This window comes from Manis javanica, chromosome 1, assembly GCF_040802235.1.
Source record: "Manis javanica isolate MJ-LG chromosome 1, MJ_LKY, whole genome shotgun sequence".
Classification (NCBI taxonomy): Eukaryota; Metazoa; Chordata; class Mammalia; order Pholidota; family Manidae; genus Manis; species Manis javanica.
The window spans coordinates 20,692,254-20,711,808 of NC_133156.1; the positions used below are offsets into that span (position 1 = coordinate 20,692,254).

The 19,555-nt window shown below is 40.6% G+C and overlaps 1 protein-coding gene across 4 annotated transcripts in view; it reads right to left on the minus strand.

Moving 5' to 3' along the window:
* Positions 1-19,197, minus strand: part of TRPC4 (transient receptor potential cation channel subfamily C member 4) — a 155,396-nt gene extending 136,199 nt beyond the window's left edge. For 3 of the 4 annotated variants that reach the window (XM_073229470.1, XM_073229456.1, XM_073229461.1), the window contains exon 1: positions 17,871-18,029. The gene's annotated coding sequence lies outside the window, so the exon portion shown is untranslated. Of the gene's footprint in view, positions 1-17,870; positions 18,030-18,643 lie in introns of those variants that run through there. The other variant, XM_073229465.1, reaches the window with a different exon arrangement.
* Positions 19,198-19,555: the final 358 nt, after the last annotated feature.

Below are 19,555 nucleotides of genomic sequence, written 5' to 3' on the forward strand. Positions count from 1 at the left end.
CAGAATATTAAAAAAAATAGATGAAATTGTGCCTTATTGTATATAAGTACAGGTGATTTACAGAGGATTATAATAAGCAAGGATGCATTTAATCAACAGCCTTTATTCATGATAAAAACTCCCAACAAAATGGGGATAGAGGGTACATACCTTAACACAATAAAGGCCGTATATGACAAACCCACAGTTAACATAATACATAATGGCAAAAAGCTGAAAGCTTTTGCTTTAATATCAGAAACAAGGCAAGGATGTTCACTCACACCACTCTTAACATAGTACTGGAGGTCCCAGCCATGGCCATCAGACAAGACAAAGAGATAAAAGGCATCAAATTGGTAAGGAAGAAGTTAAACTGTCACTATGTGCAGATGACATGATATTATACATAGTAAGCCCTAAAGGCTCTACCAAAAACTATCAGAACTAATAAATGGATTTAGCAAGTTGAGGGATACAAAATTAATACACAGAAATCTGTTGTGTTCCTATACACCAACACCAAACTAGCAGAAATAGAAATCAGGAAAACAACTCCATTTACAATTGCATCAAAAAGAATAAAATACCTAGAAATAAACCTAACCAAGAAGGGGAAAGGCCTATACCCTGAAAACTATAAGACACTCATGAGAGAAATTAAAGAAGGCAAAAATAAATGGAAATCTATCCTGTGCTCAGGGATAGGAAGAATTAATACTGTCAAATGACCATTCTGCTCAAAGCAATTTACAGATTCAATGCATTCTCTATCAAAATACCAACATTTTTTCAATTACCTAGAACATGTAGTCTAAAATTCACATGGATTCACATAAGACCCCAAATAACCAAAGCAATCCTGAGAGAGAAGAACAAAGCTTATGCTCCCTAACATCAAGCTATAATATAAAGCTGCAGTAATCAAAACAGTACGGTACTGGCACAAGAACAGACCCATAGAGAAATCAGATATAAATCCACATTTTTATGGTCAATTAATACATGATAAAGAAGCCATTAATATACAATGGGGAAAAGATAGCCTCTTCAACAACTGGTGTTTGGAAAAGTGGACAGCTACATGGAAGAGAATAAAACTGGATTATTGTCTAACTCTGTACACAAATGTGAGCTCAAAATTGATCAAAGACTTGACTATAAGTCATGAAACCATAAAATTCTTAGAAGAAAACATAGGCAAAAATCTCTTGAACGTAAGTATGAGCAATTTTTTCCCAGACACATCTCCTCAGACAATGGAACAAAATAAGAAATGAACAAGTGACTACATCGAGCTAAAAAGCTACTGTACAGCAAAGGACACCATCAGTAGAACAAAAAGGCAGCCTATGTTTGGGAGATATATGATTTTTCCAAGAAGGGTTAACATCCAAAATATATAAAGAACTCATATGCCTCAACACCCAAAGAACAAATAACCCAATTAAAAAATGTGTGGAAGACCTGAAGAGACATTCCTTCAAAGAAGAAAATTCTAGGAATTAACCCCAAAAACCAAAACCCCAATTGAAAAAGATACATGCACCCTTATGTTTATTACCACATTTTTTTACAATAGTCAAGATACAGAAGTAACCAAACTGTCCATCAATAGATGAATGGATAAAGAAGATGTGGTACATATACACAATGGAATATTATTCAGCCACAAAAAAGAAATTCTGTCATTTGCAACAACATGGATGGATTTAGAGGGTATTATGCTCAATGAAATAAGCAAAATGGAGAAAGACAAATACCATATGATTTCACCTATTTGTGGAATATTAAAAGAGCAAAATGGAATAAACAAAACAGCAGGAGACTTACAGACACTGAGCTGTTTCTAGTGGTTATGAGGCAGAAGGGGTTGTTTGGAATAGGTATGGGAAAGGGGGAGGGGGTTAAAGGGGCCCAAGGATTCTCAATCATAATATAAAAGTTGGTCATGGGGATAGTAGTCCAGCCTGGAGAGACAAATAAATCAATATGTAAGAAAATATTTCATCTATGCTAAACCTATATTTCAACAGAGATTAGAATAGTATAGGGTGAACAGAAGAGAGGGACAGGATGATTGAGATATCCACTTACAGAAATTGTAACTAGGAGTATATAAGGGAGGGAATAAACAGCTTTTCTTTGCTGTGGGAATATGGGAAATCACTTATTTTCTCCATGCTTCATTTTTTCTTTTAAATAATAAAGAAAAAAAATGATACATTGGATTTCATCAGAATTAAAACATTTTCTCTATAAGTGATCCTGCCAGAAAGATGAAATGACAAGCTACAGACTTGAAGAAAACTGACAAATTGTATGACTAGTATCTCAATATATGAAATACTCTCAAGCTTCAACACTAAAAACAAAAATTCAGTAGTTTCTTAAAAAACTAAACATACAACTAACATATGCATGAACAATGACATTCAGGGCATGTATTCCAGATGAATGAAGACCTGTCTTCACACAAAAGTCTATTTACAAATATTCATAGCAGCACTGTTAGTAAAACAGCCCAGATGTCCTTCAGTGGGTGAACAGTTAAACAACATATGGTTGGTTCACCCACACCGTGGAATACTACTCACCACTCAAAAAGAACAAACCATTGATACACACAAAAACTTGGATGGGTCTTAAGGGCATTAGGCAGTGAAAGAAGCCAATCTCAAAAGGGCAAAGATTGTTTGATTTCAATTATATTACATTTTCAAAATGACTAAGTTACAGTGATGGAAAGTAAGTTAATGGTTTCTAGGGTTTAGAGATGGTGCACACAAGAAAATTAGAAATCAAGAGGCAGATCTTAGAATAGTCATGTTTAAAATACACTTGAAAAAAGGCAGAGAGAAAGATTTGGTGATGCCTCCTGACACTGACATTGATAAGGAAGGCTAAGGAGTGAAAAGGAAGGAATACGGACACTGCATTTTCCAAGACATTATACACCTGTGTTTAAATCCAGTCCTTCAAAGTTAGTACTTTGGTAAGTGCTATAAAACCTTAAAGGGCTTGGAAACATGGTGTCACAGGATATCATAAAAGGCAACCTAGAGGCTGCTCAGTGATTTTTATGGGTACACAGAGAACATGGCTCAGATTTCAAACTTGTATTACAGCATAATTGTGAAGAGACTTGATTTTGGAATTTGTAGGGTTTGGGTTTAATTCAGGGGTATACCACATACTAATAATGTGACCTGGGAAGTCTACTTAACCATTCTATGCTCAGTTTTCTCATCTGTAAAATGGGAATGACGACAGTTGTCAAGAGGCTAGGGTGTAAGATGATGCAGGCAAACAAACCAGCCTCAGGACCCCCGCAGACGATTACTCAGTGAGCGTTAACTCGTGCTGCTTGGTTACTATTTTCGGAAGACTGTTGGGAAACCTCACTTCTAGCCACTATCAGAGCACCTGAAACTTCCCACATAAGTCCTGTGGGCTTGAAATTATGTAGTTATAGAGTCATGTCTTGAAATTGATGTTTGCAAAAAAATATATGTGCAGTATAATTTCTTTTGGCCATTGAAGAACTTTAACAGGAAAGTCTTGAAAATTCAAAATGCAATCACATCAGTATCTATGGAGCATCATAGTGGATAGAGAGAACAGACAGCTAGGATGCAGGGAGAAAGAAATGCGTGAAGGGGGGAAGGTATTCAGGTTCCTGACATCTTCCTTTGTCCACCCTATTCTTGTCTCTAAGGGCACATGGCCTTACCAGACGTCCAAGCAGAGACGTATGGTCCTAAGGTCTCCACTAAGAGGGCCGTAAGTAGCGCACAGCAGGCCTCTGCGATATTATACCCCAGCCCTGTCCCGTGTCCTGGGGGAAAACGGGTCCAGTTAGGAGGGGACTAAAAGGCAACTGAAGCCATTATCCAAGAAAGCCTTCAAGCAGACCAGGGCAGCCCAGGAGAAGGTGCTCTTGGCCATCAGCACAATAAGAGAAAGTGGCATGGCGACTTGCTGACAAATCTGTAGACTGTGTGGAGAAGAACGTCCTCAGGTCAAGAAGAATTAAGGTTCAATATGCTTTTTACATGTCTGTGGGGTAGAAATGAGACAATCCTCGGGGTCAGGTTTGAGAGTCCCATACCACCCGCTCTTTCCTCAAGGACTGTTCTGGGTGTAGGTTATACCCCAAAGTCCTCCAGATGGTGCCACACAACTTTGGGGGGAGTCTCGTTACCTCCCTTGAGATGTTGTCCAGGAGATCGGCTGAAGTTCTGTTACAGTCCACTTACAGGGGTCTGGATCCCCAGTTCGATGACATCTGTGGGCTTCCTGGGTAGGAGACTGGGTGTGCAGCGTGGGTCCCTGACAGGAAAGCAGCTGAGGGGAAGGTGAGATCCTGGGTCATCACGCCCTCCAGCTTGTCCCTGTAGTCATCCCAGCTGAGACACAAGTTGCTTTGCCACCACGTGCACTACTACCGAGGGACACAAAGGAGCAAGCCACTGATACACACAGCAGCCTGGATGGATCTCAGGGCGGGGGCAAAACTGTTCCCCTGGAAGGGCCAGCTGGCTTTAGAGGGTTCTCCTAAAGCTCAGAGTCGGTGTGCTTGCTGTTCAGCATGAGACGTGGCAGCTATAGCGCTGAGGACCTGGTCACAACCACCACACTGGACCTGGGGCTGATGGACAAGTTCGGAATGTCAGCCCAACACAAATGTGTATCTTTCCTCTGGGACACAACCAACCGCCATTGATTCTAGAAGTTAACTCATCACTATGTTCTGAGCAAACCTGAGCAGACCTTCACCCAGGCCACCCACCAGGACCTCACTGTAGTTAAAGCCAAGATTAAACTGGAAGAGGCTGTGGGGAAAAAAAGATTTTGCGGAGCCAGCAGGTTCAGCCCTGAGAGCCCTCTGCAGGCCGGAGCTGAGGCCGTCCTGGGCTGGGGTCCGGCGTGACCAAGTCCTGGGAAGACGGCACTCCGCTACTCACTCCCGCATCCTGTTTGCACAGACTAAAACTACAGTGCATATATTTTTAAGACAAATAATGCACACTCCAACGTAAACAAGGTCTTATCTGGATCATATGAGAGCAACTGGCAGATGTGTCAATCAGGTTGCAATGATATTGATAGTAAAATCAGAGATGATGTCTCCTAAGCAAGTATGGATGAAGCCAAGTTACATGACCTGATGTAACACAGTGTTGAGCGCATCTGCAGAACATCCTTAAGGAAATATATCAGGCCTTAGGCAATTCCTGCAATAAAGTTATACCTGTAACACAAACAGCAGTGAGCGATAGATTTTCCCATTCTTTTATAATAGACTTCAAGTGGGAGAAACAAAGATTACTCAGAAAACCACGGGCCTGAAAAGAACCTCACCTCAGGGACGGAGTTCAAGTTGCTACTGTTATATTGCCCTTACTTTTTGTTCAGCTAATAGTGTATTTGCTATTCAATAAGAAAGAGCTTTTAGTTGATATTTAATTACAATTGATCTGTGTGCCAGACTAATATGATTTTATGTAGAATTTATTATTTTATACAAACTAGCTTTTAAATGGGTGTTTAGTTTCTAATGTCAGAGACTTGGTAATTTGGCCAGAATGATGTTACTCCTGCACTAATAAAAGAAATAATGTTAAAGGCCCCAGAACTCTTTTACAGTTCCTGTATTCATCTTTTTATGGCTATACTAAAGTCTTGACACTGCGCCATATGAGTATAATTTTTTTCTTTTAAGCATTTTGACTAATTTTTTTAGCATTAAAGTCAAAATAGAAAAGAAGGATTATGTCTCTAGGACAGGACGGCGTGTAGTAGACTAACATTCCTTCTGCTTATATAAAAAGCAGGTAAATATAAACAAAGAAGCAAATATGCAAACCCCTGTGTCCAGAGAACTGCAGAGCTAACCAGGACCTGGGGAGCCATGATCCCAGAGAGGGGGACCCCACAGAAATGGGATGACCTTCCACAAACTGTATTTTCCCTCAAGGCACTTCCCAACACAACCTGAACGCAAAGCTCCCATATCCTGGCTGGAAGGAAGACAAAAGTGAGGGTCACATTCAGTTGCTCTTCTCTCAGGCATTTGTTGATATCTTAAATCATGAAGAAAAGAAGTAAGGGGCTTATCAGAAAGTTGTTTAAAATACAGCAGAGTATTCATCAATCTCACAAAAAAATGCAAAAACCAAATCCATTATTCAGGAACCTGCACGGAGAGGTCGTCTTAGTAAATGGACAGGGTTCTCAGGCCCCGAGGGCCTTTGTCATATTCACGGGGTCAACCAGGGGCTCATAAAGCCTAGCAAAATCTGAAAATTGCCTCTCATCAGCTCAGTCTGTGATTGGACTATGATGCCTACTTGCATCCTCTCTGCCTGCTGAAGAATAAGGTATATATATATATACTCTCTGGGGTAGGACGGCAATGCTTCCACAATTTTTTCCTACAATGTTTAATATGCGTTTTTCACCTTTAAATAAAGAAGTATAGGAAACATTCCAAGAAAACTTTAAAAAAATGGACCAGCTCATTACCCCATTATTGGGGTTATCAGCCTCAGACTTTAGATGTGTTATTCAACAATATTAGGAATGAGAAATAGGGAAAACTTTATAAGGGATCTAAAATCTATGGAAAAGAATCAAATTAAATGCCAGAAGTGAAAAATGCAACAACTGAAATTAATAACTTAATAAATGAGTTTAATAGCAGATAAACTTTTTTTAAAAAAAAGAGGATTCATGAATGGGAAGATAAGGCTTTAATAATTATTCAGATTACAGTGTATTGCTCAAAAATGGATAGAAAGCACATTGAGAGATGAATCAAAAGACTGTTAGAAACATGGCACAGAGTAAAAAAGGTAAAAATGTGCCGTTGGAGGGAAAGAATGGAAGGTCAAAACTGTATACCTAAGGAGATAATGACTAAGAATTTTCAGAACTAATGAAAGCCATATTTAAGAAATGTTCCAAATGTCAAGCAGTGGAAATCCAAAGAAATCTCCTAGATAAATTATTGTAAGAACACTAAAAGCAAAGACTAAGAGAAGACATAAAAACAAACAGAAATAAAGAATACATTGTCTCAAAGGAGCAACAATCAGACTGATGGCTGACTTCTCAACAGAAATGATGGAAGCCAAAAGTCAATGGAGTGGCATATTTTAAGTAGTAACAGAATAATTTCCAATCTAGAATACCCTAACCAATGAAAACAGCTTTACAATGAGGTGAAAATGAAAGCATTTTCAACCAAACAAAAACTGAGAAAATCTGTCACCAGCTAAGTGACCTTAAACATACTAACAAAAACTCTTAGTTCCTCTTAGTGGCGCTGGAAGATCGGGCACCTGACAGTAGCAGGTGTGGCATCTATGATTATAAAAATAGAAAAGAAAACTGAAATAGGAAATAAAACATATTTATAACGGTTCTTGAAAGAATAAAGAATTAAATTTATTCAACTCAGCCCAGTCCCCTCAACCAAAATGCATGTGCGTCAGCAAATATAAAACTTTATTTTTAAAAGATAAATATACTATCTCTCAAATTTATTTCAACCTACTCTAGGGTAAAAAATAAAGACAATTGCTCACCAAAAGTCAGATAAATATTTTGTAGCAGTTGGTCTACAGTTATAATCCAAATAATTGGCAAACACCTTCAAAGTACTGTTAAAAATTTTCGGAATTTTTAGTATTTGTATTTTAGTATTTGTTGCATGAATTATAATTAAAATGTTAAATTCTTTTTTAAAGAAATAGTTATGATTAATAAATCAGTAGTATATCTTAAGTATTTTGCTGTTTCAGTAAAGATTCAAACATTTCAGAGTGAATATTTGACCTTATGATTATAGTGAACTTTTGTTTTAGTGTAAAATAGAAAAATGGCCAGAAATCCCAGCATCAACCATACAGCTGACCACTGAACAAAATGGGTTTGAACTACCTGGGCCCACTTATACATGGAAGTTTTTCAGTAAATATATGGACAATTTTTTTGATATTTGTGACAATTTGAAAAACATGTTTTTTCTCTAGCTTATGTTATTTTAAGAATACAGTATATAATACATCTAACATAAAAATATGTTAAGTGTTTATGTTATTGGTAAGGCATCTGGTCAACAGTAGGCTATTAGTAGTTGTTTCTGGGTACTCAAAAGTTATATGCAGATTTTCAACTGTGTGGGATGTTGGCACCCCTAACCCCCACATTGTTCAGGGGGCACTGGTATAATGATTTTCCTCTTATAATGAAGCAGAGAGTAAAACTGATCATTTTTCTTTGGCATAATACATTAAATTCATTGTGCCCCTCCCTACAGCAAATATGAATGAAACAATATGGACTCTTCTTCCTTAAAATCCTTTGCTTCCACTCTTCTCGATATAAAATTTTCTTAAATATATTTGCAAGAAATTTCTCTCTCTAACCTAATGCAAAGCAAAGAAACTAGAAATGGTATTTCATCAGAAGTCATCATTAAATAGAGGTCGTAATTAAATTTCACCATGAAGACAGGATCTTACCATAATTTTATAAATGTTCAGAACATTTTATAGATGTTCATCGAACTCGCCATCTACGTATGGAAGCACCCTGGTCTGGTCGAGGCAGCAGGGAATGTGCGCTGACACACTGCAGCGCCCCGTCCCAGGTCCCTCCAGCCCGGGAGGGAGGGGCCTCAAACCAGGACGCCCATCTGTGGACTGACGACCAATAGGGAGCAAGCAGCGCATGTCAGATGCTGCACTGGAAAGGAACGAAAGGACCTATGACACCCGTGCATACTCACATTTTGGTGCACTTGCATATCCATTTCATTAGGATTAAAATCACCAAAATAAATGTTGGCAGACCCAGGAAGGCTTCTAAAAGCTATTGAGTCTCAGTGCTTTTCATGAGTAGCTAGATTCTCTTAATCACATAACATTTTGACACAAAATCCTTGTGCATTTTCATAGATGAGCTTTTGACGCTTAAGACCAACAGCATCGTAAGAATGTACCTCGGCTGTCAAATAAGTTTCTTTATATAAACTGGAATAAATCAAGGTTATATATTTAAAATATATTTAGGTTATTCAACAATAGATCATTCCAAATTCTCGATTTGTTTACTTCTTAATCACTTTACCTCCTGTTTCTTTTTCCTTTGTAGATTATCTACATTAAAAAATAATCACAGGTTAAAATGACATAATATAAGCAAATCTTCTGGAGTTTCTCCTGCCAGAAGTTGCTATCATTAACTATTAATCTAAAAAGGCCAGTTTTCAATATTGAATTGTGCCGGATATTTCAATCACGGTAGTGTAATAATTGGTAAGAAAGCATTTAGGTTTATTAAAAAGTTATGCTTTAAGTTCTGGTTTTAGTGGTTCACTGCTAAGTGCCACAGAATAGAGAGCAGTTTTTATTCTTCAAGTGAAAAGCTGTTGATACTTTATATGTTGAGAAATTTCTTTATCATAAGTACTATTATAATCAAACGTTTTTCATTAAAGCTTCTTTTATTCATGGAAGGGCACAATCATTTGCTGGTTCGCCTTGTTCCGAGAATGTGCTGGAGTGCTAAATGAAAACATGTAGCTTAGCTGTAAGCAGCTTGCATATTACAAATCAAAATGTGAAGCTGCAAGGTTAAAATGAACCAGATAGGCAAATAAGTCTTTTTCTTCTGCCAAAACTTTCTTTTTCTACAGCATATACAGAGGGACATCTTTTTTTTCTCTTAGATATAAAACTATTTAATACCCTACAGAGCAATAATAACCCTAAAATGGGAGTGTTCTTCAAAAACATTTCTTTCTTTTTAATGGTAGAAGCTCTCAGAGGCCTAGAGGTAGGCACTCTGGGTATTTCACACAGTGACTCTCAGAAAGCAAAAAAATCTGGCACGGTGTGTAGTCCTAGGAACGTAGGTCCCAAACATGTTTTTAGGAAGATTAATGGAGCTAGTTCAGTTCCTTTTTTGTTCCTATTGTTTAAGACCATGAGAAAGATGGTCTACTGCTAGGTCTTCAATACATTCTCAGCTGTAGAGAGAGAGAGAGACACTCAGCAGAGAACACCGACAGAGGATACTGAGAACTTCCAGGTGATTCCAGAATGGATCTACCCTTCCAAGAATATCCAGAGCAAAGATTTTTTATGTCCCAAGGCAAAGGGGTGCGGGGTGGTGAGGTCTGAGTCACTATATCCCAGCCCTAACGTTGGCTTTTTCTCGTAGGGGCTTCTCCTTGGTTCCCAAGAGGATCGGGTGGTGTGTGACTGTATTACCTTAAATCCATCAAGACTTTGGAAAATAATCTGTCTCCTAATATACATATCCTCTGAATGGTAATGTAGTGATATCTAGGAAAGGAAGGCTCCATATTTAAAAAGTCAAGTCACAAAATTTCACATAGATTGAGTAGGAAAACCTGTTCTAGTCATAGAAAATTGTCATTTGCGGCAAGGAGGATGCATGTAGACTTCTTCCAATGTAACCCAATTTAAAAAAAATTCCAATATCAACTAAATTTATTTTAATACAATTTTGTGTTATTTCCTCAATGAGCTCCCCATTTCTATGAGATAAGGTCAAGAGATGATCAAACAGTATGTCCGCAGCATAATATGGGATATTAGAACACATAAGAATCCTTTGAAATCTTAGAGGAAATTATTGCCTGTATATTGTCAGCATCTAGGAGAATGACTGTCATGAGTTAAGTACCCTTCAATAAAGCAACCTATGTTTGTGTGTATATAACATTATATATGTATGTAATGTGTTATAAAAGAAATCATTTAGTAAGATTTGAGAGTCTTGCTTAGAAAAACGACTTTTGAATTAGATGGCCATCTAAGGCATCCATTAATATGTAACCCTTCAGGGTCACTGGTATATCGGCCTTAAACTCTCTTGTCTTTGATTGGCCACGCACTCTCTTTGGTAACCAGTTACATCTCACCGTCTCTGACAATTGCTTGCAGACATTCCCTTAAGAGCTTATCACTCAGGAGCAGTGTCCCACTCTATTACTCTCATGACTTATATAGCATTATATATGTATATTATAATATTTATATAAATTACAAATTTATAAATTTTATATTTAATTCATGAATTTAAATGCAGGCATATGTTTACATGCAGAGCTACACACATGACCCTAAATAAAATTTTAAAAGACTCAACAACTGTTCTTATCAAATTACAACTACCCCAGAAGAGAATTCATTCAAAGTGTAGCCTCTAATGTGATCTTCAGGACGGGCAGCTTCGCTCCAGCTCGCATGAAAGAGATCTGTACATAAAATGACACCCGCGCCATCACAAATGATGGGGGTGACAGTCTACACTGCATGTTGGGTTCTCCACTCTTCACTCAGTGGACACTATGCCTTGTGCCTGTCCTCTCCTCCCTCCACTGTGTTTTTGGGGTCTTGTATGGGTATGTGACCAGTTACTTGAAAGAGCAGCGCATCAAAATACAGGGGTTGAGCACGGTAACTGACAAGAGGCCAGTCATCCTGGCATTCACCTCTCCTACTGATCCACTCCAAAAACATATGCTGAGCACTAATTATAGCAAATCTGTGGAAACAAAAATGAAAATGCAGTGTGCTACGATCTATAATCCTGGCATGCACAAGTCTCCAGGTCACACTTATTCCACCAGTATCATTTAAAGGTAAAATGCATTAACAATGTAGCAGGGTGAACACGTTTCATAAACCTTGATTTGTAACAATTCCACTCTCAATGAAGCAGAACGAAGTATTTTTTTTAAAAACCTCGCACCTTTCTTTAGTTCCGTAGGCGTTCCTAAGAAATACCTGTATCTGTTCTCCTTCAACCCTGAACCACACTTCTCACAGTGTAAGGAACACACACTCCCCCTTGAGAACTGCCACACACCACCATTTAAACTTAAACACATTAATAATTGGTTATATAAATTCTGTAAAAATGAGAGTTTTGGAGTAACTAGTTGACTGGAAGTTATGTCCATTGAGTTAATATTTTTGTAACATAGGAAATAATATGGCACTCAATTTATCACAAACCTGATATTACTACTATAACTGGCTTCCTTATATAAGTAAACTTGCTCAAAATTCAGCCAGCTATGGTATTATGAAACTGTAAAATAATTATACTCAATGAAGAAAGTATAATGTTTATGACAATCTAACTCAGTTAAAAATTTGCACATTTTTTGAGCATCCTCTGGGTTTCTTAGGAGTTTGCGTCTAGTACAGGAGACAGACCTCTGCAAGGCAGACTATAACAAGGGTTTGGCTTGTATTTATATTTTTTGCAACACTTGGAAACAGGAAGGAAATTTTCAAGGAGAAAGTAATATTGAGCTTGACTTCAGTGCTGGGAGAACATTGTGACAGGCAGCAATGAGGCAGAAGTTACTCTATACGGGAGGAACTTAGAAGAAGATACAATAATGAAGAGCATATTCATAGGTCATTCATCTGTTTATTCAATTACCCATATACTTACGTTCAACACGTATCTACTGAGTCACTTCAGTGCTAATTTTCATGATGGTATTATTGCATACATTCAGACGAACTATTCCTTCAGTCTCAGTGTCAACAGGTTTTTGGACATAATCACACTGGTTTTAACTGCAGATACATGTTCAAGAAAAACTATGGTGAATTTCTTAAAATGTGGTACCAGCTGATAGATTCTTGTAGGACATATGAATGAGAGCTCCCCTAAGTATCAAAGGACATTAGATATAATTAGGTGATTAATATTTCAGATCAAGTTAAGACAAAAACATGTGTCTAGAAATTTTATACAACATCAATAAGATGCAATGTAAACTTAACTATGTCTTAACATGGCTGTTTTTTCTATAAACAGAGACATTTTATTAACAGCCTACTGATACTCAGTATAGAATTTTGAATGAGAACTTTTTATTTAGAAATTGTAATCTCATGAACATTAAAAAAGCATAACCTTGTAGCCAGAGACGGGTAAGATTCCTCAAGGGAGGAACAACCTAAGACAGGCACAGTTGCAGGGGGGCCCATCAGGTGAGAAATTGGGGATCAACAGAGGTGAGGCTCAGAACCTCACCCCCCCTGCTTTGAAAGAAATCTTCTGCATCCGTGGATGTTTTATTGCCCTTGTCTAGCTTGGATTAACACAGTCTACAGGCACACACCTGATCATCTACATCTGCCCTCTTACAGCACTAAACTATGTTTTCTACCTTTATCTTGCATCTACCCACCACTTCAGCATTTTATTAAAAATAATAATAATAATAATAATAATAATAATAATAAGGGAGAAATGTGGGATTCACATATAAATCAAGTATAAAAATTAAACGAATATTCATATCTGACCTGATTGTTTATAGTTCATAATGCGTGATCAAAACTGAAAGTTTCTGTGATGACTGCCCTTGTACTGTTCACCATGTAAGAACTTATTCACTATGTAAGAACTTGCTCACCATGTAAGAACTTGTTCGTTATGCTTCAGAAGATTGGAGACAGACGAGAATTAGGCTTGGGGTTGATTAATGATTGGGCATTGAGTCCCTCTATACAGAATTTTATTGTTGTTAACAACCATATAATCAATAAACATGAGAGATGCCCTCTCAAAAAAAAAAAAAACATGACCTTGAATTTCACCCATGAAGAAAAATCTTTGTTTTTTCTTTCCACATATATTACATTTATATTCAAGAGTAAGAAAGGAAATAACTTTGAGAACAGCTTGCTCAAGGTGAGTACTTATCTCCTGCTCTGCTTTGGAGTATCGTTTCACATTTCAGCCTCCTAACGGGGTTATGGCCCAACGTTACTACATTTGAAAAATTAGAGAACCGTAAGAGTCTTATGACTCTTGTTGAAAGACTATTTATTTTATTTTACAAACCATGGAAGTTAAGTTTGTAAAAAAGGATCAGCTTTAGAATCAAATAGACTTGAGTTCAAATCCTGCCTCTTCCAAGCAGCAGCTTCATGCTTTCTTTAGAAATTCAGTCTCTTCAGATCCCTTGAAAGGTAGAAATAATACTTCAATTTTAAGGTAGACGTGAACATAAACATGAGGAAAGAAAATGTAAGTTCTTCACATAGTGTCTGGCATACACTCCATGCCAAGAAAATAGTGGCCCCTTTTCCTTCCCCTTTCCTTTTTTTTTTAAACAGCTCTTGTTTTTCTGTCTCCAGCGAATTTTAACTCTTACTGATATTTGTTAGAGGAAATTACTTGTAGTGACTTTTCATCATACTTCAAAAATACAAAGTACAGACAGAATGTAATGAATGCATATCTGATTCATTTCACTGCACTTGCCATTTCTCAAAAAGAATGCTGTGTGCTAGATAAAGCTATCGAGGCTTATTTTTAAATTAATGTTTTAATTAACATTTCTAATTTCATGTAAAACTGGGCCCATGTGTCATCTTCCCAAGAAGCGGTTACTTTGTAACACTGCTGTATCTCCAAGGGAACATTTTTCAAAAGGAGACAAAACATATACTAAGATTAATGGGTTATTATTTACAGTTTAGTTGTAAGAGCAGATGAAGTATGGAAACTATTATCTCCTTCATATCCCAAGTGAAACTGAACTCTCAGAAGGATCATTGAGATGTTTTAAAAATTTAAATAGATTAGTTCATGTACTGAATAGTTCATGGAAAAACATAGTTTTAAATGGATGTATTTTCAGTTTCACCAATGAACGGCTTCTTTTCCTAAGCGTATTTTTTTCATCACAGAGTCATTTCGGTAGTACTAACCTTCTCAGAGATCAAGTCTGTATTTGTGCTAATTAAAAAGAAACTGCCGTGATATTTATACCCTTGATCCAAATATCCTCAAATACCTTAAAATACTGAGGTCTCAGGGCCCCTGGGAGGATTAGAATTAGAAACCAGGAGAGGAAAGTGTTCTAAAGTAGTTTTTCATCACAATTAGAACCAAATATCCAATTGAAGTTGGGTTCAATTAACCAGTTCAATTATTTGGTGCTGGGAGGGTGATGGGGCATACGTTAGGTGAAAAGACAAGGTTTTTGTTTTGAGCTGTCTCCTGAACCTCATTGTTAATGAGAACCATAATGCTTATGGTGGGTTTTCCATAAATCTTCAAGAGGTAAATGACACTGGTTACAATTTGTCCAGACAATACACTGTAGAAAGTAAAGATGCACACTTGAATCTGAACTCATAAAACGTTTGGCAATGATGATTTTCAAGAAAGAAAAGTTAAATAGTTTATTAAAACATTTCCCTTCACCTAGCTTGTTTTCAAAAATAAAATAATCATCTTTTCCTAAGGTAATATTCAGGCCACAGTTTCCCTGTCCTACGTACAACTTAGCATTTCTAACGTATCTATCTTTATTTACAAAACCCTTTATCTCTTTGAGCACTGACATTCACAACATTAACTATTGAACAAATGTGTGCCTATCTTTATTTTTGTTCCAATATTAATTATGAATGAATCTAATGAATTAATTAGAAAAGGTAGATTATTTGCAGTTATGCTTTGCTAAATGTAATGCTGATAATCTGAATTGCTATAAGTTATTTTGGCAATCAAACATGCACATATTAAAAACTTGATAATTTTTCAACAGTATGCTATAAAAGTATTCTTTAATTCAATTGGGTTAATCAGCACTCCTAGAGGCTATTATATTTCAATAGAAATTTATCATGTTTATGATAGGGTTTAAACTTAAAAGTTGAAAACATGTGTACTGAACAAGATATATAAGATTTTCAAATTTCCCTAATCAAAAAAAAGTAATAAAAGCAATGTTTCGGGTGCTTCCTGTTTATGCAAATTATGAATTAATTAAGGTTATCTTATAAGGAAAGTTACTTGGGTCTTATTATTTTGATAACCAAAGTGGCCATAATATTCTTAGAGAACTTTAATTTTCTCAGTTTTTTCTGTACATTTTGATCCTGACCTTTTGCAATAGGAAAACTATATATATATATATATATACACACACACACACACACACACATACATATATATATATATAACATTTTAAAGCTTATAAGTAATGGAAACTTATCCCACCTCTAATAAATCTGAGGACCATTAAGTCAGTAAATCGAAACACTTTCTCAAGATCAGAGATTTTCAAAACCATTGTTAATGTTTGACAGGTTTTAACTTGAGCCACGTTTCTTGTATCTGCTGAGCTGAGATACTTTACGCTTTGACGAATGCCCACTTTCCTTCATGCTGTTACTTAACAGCCAAGAAGCACTTTTAAAAATTTGAAATTACGAATCTTCTCACCACGCCTTCTTCTAAATATCTATCAGACAAAACATTCACTCAATGAATATAAAGCACTTTGTATGTATCAGACTCTTCAACCTGTTAGTACATCTCTTTGTATGTAACTTTCTTGGCATAAATCTACTCACTTTTCACTCCCCAATAGCAAGCTCGGCAGAGAGTTGAGCTGTGATCAGAACTCTGTGTTGGAGAAAGGTTCTGCAGCTCTGAGGTCTCCAAATCACTATCAATGTAACTCCTTGCTTAACTATAGAAACCTCTCTTAACCCAAGAAGTTTGCAGGAAATGCTTTGATAAAGCCCTTTTCACTTCTGCTGATCTGTATCGACTGCGTTAAAGCACAAATACAGTTCTTAAATTGCTTCTTTACAATGTCTAATAGTACCAGCTCCTTTCTATCTTACCGCTAATTTTTGCTTTAAAAACTTAATAGGGGTTATTTCCTCGTCTACCGCCCAGATGAATAGTAGTAGATATTACAAATGGTAAATTTAAATAGCAAATCATAACACAGCGATGACGATTTCAGTATTTTAACTTAGCCACTCACACTCTTCCTCACTCTAATTCAGAGTTTTACTTAAAAAAAATGCACTTAACCTCTTCCTTACAAAATTGTAATGCGTTTTGCATGTGATCGCCGTCATAGCAGAGCCAGTAATTATGAGACCCGCAAGTTTTTTTGTTTTTCAGGTCCACAAGTCTGTTCTAAATTTCTTTTTAATAAAACAAACAAGCAAACCTTTCTTCTGCTCTTCCCACCCCCTCCGCTCGGTGCTGACTCAGCAAGCAACCTGCTGCGTTTCCCAGCTGTGGGATCGCACCGGGAAGGGTCTCCAGAAACCCCGCGAACAGGGTCGCGGCGCAGTGGACACAACGCAGTGACCCGGCAAGCAGGAGCGTCCTTCTCTCGGCCGTTCCCCAGCCCTGCACCCCAGGATCCTCTCGTCTCCAGCCCCAGAAGGCAGCTGAGTTCACAGCTGGAAGCAAGTTGCGCCGTGCATCTCAGTGATTTACCCGAGTACCAAATAGCCTCATTCGCTCCCTCGGAATTTCAGTTGCCCGGCGAACGAGGAATCCCTAGCCTGGGTCCAGCAACACGGGAAAAGGGGTTCTGCTTCTTGACAGAATGAAAATGACGCAGGGTGTGTATCGGTCTGCAGGATATTGACCACTTTCCTTTCTTTATCTCCCCAGTTTAGGTACCCGACAGCCTAGGGCTCCCTTCACACGCCCGGGGGGCGCCAACATCTCCATTGTCCCCAAATGCACAAAAGGCTAAAAATCGCCTCCCAGCACCACGGAGTGGCCGCAGCGGCTGTGTTTACCGTGTCAGCCCCCTCGGGGCTCGCCCCTCGCCCCCTGCCCGCGCTCACGCCGCGTCCCCGAAGCACTCGGCCGGGGCCGACCACGGAAAGCGCCCCAACCCGGGCTGGAGCCTCCGGCAGGAGCCCCGCGGGCCGCCGGCGCCTTCCCGACTCCCAGCCCCGGGGATGCGCGCCTCCCAGGGGCGCCCGCTTCCCGGGCGGCGGGACGGACTTGGCGGCGAGCGGACACCTGCGGCGACGCTCTCTCACCTGCAAAGCTGCGATCCCCGGCTGGGGGGGCCGCGCCCCGGGGACGGGCGGCCGGGCTGCGAGCCCGGTGTCCTCGCCGCCGCCGAGTTCGCAGCATCCAGCGGAAACGCAGGGCGCCGGAGCCCCCGCCGCCGGCCCCGGCCTGGGCGGAGCGAGGATGCTCGGAGCGCCGGCCGGGCGCGGGGAGGGGCGCCGGGGGCGGGAGCCTCGCGCAGCCCGCCCCCCGCCGGTCCCCCGGGGCGGAGTCCGCGTGCCCACGGCCGGCCGCGCAGCCCCGCAGGGAGGCGCCCCGCGGAGCGGGCAGCTGCGGGAGACGCGCGGGCCCCGGGCCGGTGCTCAGGCCGGCGGCGGGCCCTGCGAGCCCCCCGCGAGCCCCCCGCGAGCCCGCCGCCCTCCGGCCCGGCAGGGGGCCAGGACGCATCCGCGCTCCTGGGGGCGCGCCGGACACACCCCCGGGCGCGCGGGCCCCGCCGGGCCCCCCCAGGAGCCGGGACCTGCCCGCGCCCCCTCCCGGGCGCTCCGGGCCCCCCCGGCGGCCTCCAGGAGTCAGGCTGCCCCGCAGCAGCGCAGGGCGCGCCGCCCGCCCGGCCTCCCGGCCGGCGGGGACGCGGGACGCCCCCGCGGTCAGAGCAGCCCCGCCGCGCAGGTTCCAGCCGCGCAGGTTGCAGCAGGAAAGTTGCCCCCTGGCCAGGCTGGCCGGTGCTCAGTCGCCGGAACAGGATCGAAGTGCGCGGAGGAAAAGCGATTTACTGGCAAAGTTGGCACCGACTTACTCGCTGTCACTGCGACGCGGCGGTTCCCAGCTCGGCGCTCACCGGCGCTGGGCTGGTCGCGGCCCCACGACGCGCGAGTCCGTTTGTCGACCTGGGGGGGCGCCCGTGCGGGATCCTGGCTGCGACCCCCGGGCCGGGACCCTCGGCCTCCGCGGGGTTATTTCCCGAACGCCCGGGGTGAGCCGCTGCGGCCGAGGGTCCCCGCACCCGCCCGCTCCAGGCTTGCGCGTGAGCAACAGATGCGCGGCGCTGCTCCCCGGTCCCAGCCGCGGGGTGACGCCCCCTGGGAGCCAGGGGTTCCCACCGCGAGCAGGGCTGGTCTCTGCCCAAGAATGTTCCCCGAGGAGTGGAGGGAAGGCGGCAAGCCCGCACCCGCCCGCGGACGCCACAGCGCAAAATCAGACTCCTGCTTGGTTAGCTTTTACCCTCCTTAGTTCACAAGCGTTGAGGGTTTTTTGGAGTTTTTATGTAAGTCAAGAACATAATCACTTTTCTTATTTGTAAATTTCTCTTTCTCAGTAGTTCATGCTCTTCTCAGGGGTTTATCTCCAGTCCAGCCTTCCCCCCCCTCGGTTCTAGATTTCTGGGGGCGCTGCCTCTCCATCAGCCACTCCAAAACACTGAGGTGCCCCGAGCCGCACCTGGTTTCTATAAAAACTCTCCAGAAAACAAAGGCGAGAACAACAACAAAAGGATTCTTTTCTTTCCCCTGAATGTTTGCACCCGACCACAATAGTGCATTAACATCTTTAAAAGGATTTTAGATTTTCTTAATGTTAAATTATAGCTTTTATAAAATATGCATGAAAACATCTCTCTGTAGACATGGTAATAATAAATGCAAGTCTGCTTTCTGTTTAACAAGGGGGGGCAAGATATATGGAAATCTATTTTGTGCAATGCAACTGTAAC